A 6,380-nucleotide genomic window follows, 5' to 3' on the forward strand; every position below is an offset into this window, starting at 1 on the left:
CTCGTGACCATAATATTCTACGAAATGGAAATAAAAAAATTGGAAATTTACCTTTCGAATAGGAGGAAAAATTCAAATATCTTGGAACAAGAGTAACAAATATAAATTACACTCGGGAGAAAATTAAACTCAGAATAAATACGGGAAATCCGTGTTATTATTCGGTTGAGAAACATTTGTCATCCAGTCTGCTATCAAAAAATCTGAAAGTTGGAATTTATAAGACAGTTATATTACCGGTTGTTCTGTATGGTTGTGAAACTTGGACTCTCACTTTGAGAGAGGAACAGAAATTAAGGGTGTTTGAGAATAAGGTTCTTAGGAAGTTACAGATGAATGGAGAAAGTTACATAACGCAGAACTGCATGCATTGTATTCTTCACCTGACATAATTAGGAACGTAGCACGTATGGGCGAATCCAGAAATGCATATAGAAAGTTAGTTGGAAGGCCGGAGGATAAAAAACCTTTGGGGAGGCCGAGACGTAGATGGGAGGATAATATTAAAATGGATTTGAGGGAGGTGGGATATGATGAGAGAGACTGGATTAATCTTGCACAGATTAGAGTCCGATGGCGGGCTTATGTGAGGATGGCAATGAACCTGCGAGTTCCTTGAAAGCTATTTGTAAGTAAGTAAATGATACGTGACGAAAAAGTGACAGAGAAATTTTAAATTCTATTGATTACTTTACTAAATCCCTTAACTATTTTTGAGTTATTTTATTAATTACTAGTCATACCTGTACGCTTCGCTGACTTGTTGTAAATAATTATCTTTTATGTAAATCTATTACATTTCAAAATATGTCTGATTTAAGCCGTTCATTATTGTTTAGACAGCCCAAATATCAGTCCAGAAATGTGACTCTATTTCATGATTTCGCAGGCGGAATCAGGGGTATGTATAACATCCACTAACATCGTCACGTCAGTGTCGTTGAATATGTTCTTTTGTCATTTTTGACAATAAAATCATAAAAAGTATTGTCGACCTGAATCCATTAATTCAGAAATTGTTAATTTTAAAAATACTTATCTGCTAAAGTAGGATACGTTTCTGAATTTTTAAGTAATCAGCAGTTGTTTTGGGAAAATGAATTGCATTTTTATTATCGAATGAAAGTCTCTCTATTTTATTGCTATACGTACCAGTCGGCAAAAACTTTCTGCGTAACCCCGGTATCTCTGTTCTCAAATAACTTCATCAATTTAAAATTTTAAATCTACATGTTCCACTTCAGTATGAATACGAGCCACAGGATTATTTTGCGAACACACAAAAAAATCCCAGTGGAACCAGTACGAGATTAAAGAGTTGCCTTCTGCCGCTGGCTCTTCCCATGGGCGTCCAGTTAAAAAAATCGTATTAAAGATCAGTCCAGAGCTAGGCAGAAAAACGTTGCCCCTGTAAACATGCAATGCCAGTTGCGTCAATTACATCAGAATTCTGAAATATAAGAGATTATGATATACGAGTATATGGACTTAAATGGAATGAACTACATTATTATTATTATTATTATTATTATTATTATTATTATTATTATTATTATTATTATTCACTAGTCTTATTTTCCTCTGATTGAGGTTCTGCCTAATGTGTAAATGCATCTAATATCAGGCAGTACATCTCATTTGACGATGTGTATCACAGGAAGAATAGTTGTTTGTATACATCTGAAGACTGATTAGTGTAATATGTTATTAGTCAACAATGTATGTAATGGCATTATCTTCTGGCTTAGTTTACTCTTAAGCGATGACTAATTTGTGTCACTTATGAGTAGAAGACAGATTCATATGGACTGAAAAACGGCAAAATATGCATGCACGGATGCACCTAAAAAGTAGGATATATGCACTAAAAATAACAAAATAAACAAAATGTGTGTATATGTATATACTGTATATTAAGCAATCTGCTATTACTGATGTTTTTTTCTGTTATACAGAAGAAAATTGAGATACCAACAGTTGTTAAAGTTGTTTGCGCTTCAACCGACTGCTTAAGTAGTAGGGTGGAGTGAAAATATGAAGTTTATGAAATCAAAATGTAATACCAGGGAAAAGTTGTGGGGTGATATCATAAAGAACAGTGCAAAAGATATCTTCTCTAGATTAATATTTAGAGGTGCCCCATATTTTGAAATTTTCACAAAATTTTGAGGTTAAGATTTTTTAACGAGAGAACATTCTCCAGTGATTTAATCTGAACAGGATACCAGGAACATGTTTAAAAATATATATTAAAAAACTCTGCATATTTTTGGTCCCCTGTTGTTTCGTCTTGAAGTGTCACAAAAACCTCAATTTACAAGAAAATTGGGAATAATCACAAAACTCTTAGCTATGATATAATTAATATAATAAAATTAATGGGAATTCATTCCTCTTATGTTGCAGAGTATTTAAATCAGAATATCTCTAATTAATACAAGAAATCTGACCATCTACCCTGTATTCGCAATGCCAGAGAGGGGCTGAACCCATCACGATTATATATCTATCATGAAATGAAATATTATTTGTGGGTAAAAAATGAATTAAAATCTGACTTCAAATCAAAAGAATCTACTCTTGGAGAGATTTCAGAAAGAGTTACTATCAAAACTAAAGGAAATCCAGGTAAAGGCATAAATTCCGAAAATCATTCATACAAGAATGTTACAATTGATTCGTGCTATCATGATCAATACACAAACTTAATGAAGCCTTGTAAGAAACGACATAGTGACAACTAAAATGACAACATTGCAAATTTCAAAGAAGAAGCAAACAAGCTATTTTATATATGCAAAAGAATTTAATACTGTAGGCCTAATTTTGAAAAAGGCAACGTGTTTTAAAACAAGAAAGAATGTTTTACTAGAGCAAAGAACAGAAAGAAGGATGATAATTGGACCTGTTGATTTAGTTACCACTCAGAAAGAAATGAAAAAGAAAACAAGAATAAATTCTAACAAAGATATTGACGGAGATACAGACACCGACAGAAGCATATAGAGGCAAATGAAGAGGAGATATGTAGAAAGAAATTCAGGCTAAGATAGGCTACAGAAATACAAAGGAATTTATACTCCCAGAGATATATATATAGACACACACAGTGTTTCCGGGCTGCTGTTACAAACTTTCAGGGATGATGGGGAAGGGCACATATATCAATTTGAGATAAGGAACCCTGGTCCGGAAATGACTGAGTCGAAAGTTATAAGCAAAAATAGTTGTGTGGAAATGGAATTGTAATTTGGCACCACTTGCCCTCCTTCCCTTAACCTTTGGAACAGTCGTGGAAAGATGGTATGGGCCGGATGTCTCCTACGTGGGTACTTGCACCGATACAATCTGTGAGCTTGTCTACTGTTCCCATTGGCTCATCGTATTCGAAAGTAAGCGCTGCTTCCTTCGCTCTCGTCTACTCCTCCATTTCACTAGGACTGATCGACTGGACACTGCAACTTGTACACATACACTGTTGTCTACAGACGTGCATATCAGGACCGACCATGTCTGTTACACATTAGGTTATCTGCATTGCTTTAGTGTAGTTTCCTGTCCCCACCCCTCAGACAGCGCACTGAATGGAATAATGTAAGTAGACAACGTAAACAACGTCAGATGAATACAGTGTGTGTAAGATGTACAGATAAATACACATAATTAAGGTGTACAGAGAAATAAAATTATTTCATTTCCACAGAACTATTTTTGCTTATAACTTTCGACTCGGTCATTTCAGGACCAGGGTTCCTTATCTCAAATTGATACATGTGTCCTTCCCCATCATCTCTGAAAGATTGTAACACTAGCCCGGAAACACTCTGTATATATGTATATATATATATATATATATATATATATATATATTTTCACTACGACAGGCATGTTCAGCGCGGGCATTTCTAGCCTTTAAACGAGGTACAACAGAGACATAGAATGTCTTTTAAGCGTGTGCCAGGATACGATTATGAGATTTTATGTCACTGTACCACCTCGTTTAATGGTTGGAAATGCCCGCGCTGGACATGCCTGCACTACGATATAGATCCTCGTATATCTCTTTTTATATATGTATGCTTATCCGTAATTCAATATGGTATATTGGTTTCCCTATTTCTCCGTCAATATATCATTCGATAAGTTGATATTCATTAGGAATTACGCGATCATAAATGACCATATTCCCAAATAATATAATTATTTAAAATGGGGTTATAAGAAACAGTAGTACAAAAGTGTAAGAACATGACGTTACAATAATTTGTAACATAAGAGTTATAAATGCTTTCAACTTTCTATGTTTTAAAAATTATAAACAGAACTAGAGGTGTACTCTTTCGCCTTTAAGCTGCAGCTGAGATCTTAGTATTTCACCTTAATATCTTCCAGGCCTTATTAAATTTTGTGGAGAAGTTGTGGGTCTCACCATCATCTTTCAACCGGCCGCAAAGAAACTAGGTCGAGGGAAATGCGTGCAATTACGTATCTAATTAAATTTGCGAATTGCGTTACAACATGAACGAGAAATGGGAATCCCAGAGTTTAACACGTGACACAGCAGGACTTTTCTTGAGTTTCGGTTTCCTTTGAAATATAGCCCAGTTAGAAGATGAAATACTTCTATTACCGCCCATTTTCTTCGCTCTTAAGTTAGAGATGTTGGTTATCATTAAAAAACTTAGTCGAGTTAAATTTATGTAAATTAACTTGTTGATTTATTGTTTTTTTTTCTGAATCTTGAAAGTATTTTAATCATGTCTTACATATTGTGTAGTGTAGTCTCAAAACATGTATTTTTTAAATAATTCTGAAATATTCCTTAAAACAGGTATGGACATTATTTTCCAAGAAACTAACTACATATTGTGATCTATCAAAAGAAAACTCAAAATCTTAAGGTAACACATGTTCTCGCTTCAGCTCGATATTTCATCCCTCTCAAAAGATATAACAGGAAAAATTCAATGTTGTGCTACTCTCGGCAATAAACCGGGAATGCGACCACTTGAACGATACGGTTTATAACGACTTCTCCCCGGTTAAGAACAGTTCTTGGGTATGTTAGTTTCGTCTGGAACACTTCGAAGAGGATGTATTGTCAAATAGAGGGAAAACAGCTGATTGGTTTCTTCAGTGGTTTTCGTCTTGTTGACAGGCTCGCGTTAACTCGCCGATTACGATGGTCATTCATTATTTGTAATGCGGACGATACAGCAAGCGGCTTATACTGGATCTTTCATAAGTCCGTGAAATATATTAGAAATTCACCACAAATAAACTAAGCAACGCATACTATCTTTTATTACACAAAAATGTAGGTAAACTCTCCAAGTTTTTTTATACATCTCACAAATGCTCAATGGGTTCGCCTTGCTGATACGGCAGATATCTAGTCGATAATCCATTTCACCCCAACACGTGTGTCAGCATATTACGATCGGTCAATGCCATAGCCGCGATGATACGGTCACGAAATTCCTGAAGGTTAGCGCGGAGTGGGACCGCAAAAACAATGTCCTTCACAAATTCCCATGTGACAGAATCGTAAGATATTAAATCCGGTGACCTGGGTGGCTACCGCACTAAGGCGTCGTCTTCTTGTCCACAGCGTCCTATTAATTATTGTGATAATTTTGTGTTGAGATAACCTCGTACATCATTGTAGAAATGAGCCAGACAACCGTCTTATTGTAAAATGTAATTATCACAGGCTTTCTCCTAACAAAACTAATTCCCTACTACTACTACTACTACTACTACTACTACTACTACTACTACTACTTACTATTACTACTCCTACTACTACTTACTATTACTACTCCTACTACTACTTACTATTACTACTACTAATGCTTACTACTACTACTACTACTACTACTACTACTACTAATACTATTACTACTCCTACTACTATTTACTACTACTAATATTACTATTACTACTCCTACTACTACTACTTATTACTACTACTAATACTACTATTACTACTCCTACTACTACTACTACTACTTACTACTAATACTACTACTACTACTACTACTACTACTACTACTACTACTATTTACTATTACTACTGGTAAACCACGGCATCTATACAATTCAGGCTTTTTTCTAACAAAATTTGGAGAGTTTCTGGTTTTATCGGTATAAGAGTTAAAATAATGCGTTGCTTAGTTTATTTGTGGAGAATTTCTAAAATATTTCACGGACTGATGAAAGAAGGTGTATATTAAGTTTTTAAATATAAATATTCAGAAAATTATTTCCTTGCCAACGTTAAATAGAGAAGATAATGCTGAATTTCCCGTCTTCTTTCTCCAATTAGACCTACGTTTTGCACATCTTTCAGAAATTATTTATTGTTGCATGTCCTTTCG

Source organism: Periplaneta americana, chromosome 5 (assembly GCF_040183065.1).
Source record: "Periplaneta americana isolate PAMFEO1 chromosome 5, P.americana_PAMFEO1_priV1, whole genome shotgun sequence".
In the NCBI taxonomy this organism is placed as follows: Eukaryota; Metazoa; Arthropoda; class Insecta; order Blattodea; family Blattidae; genus Periplaneta; species Periplaneta americana.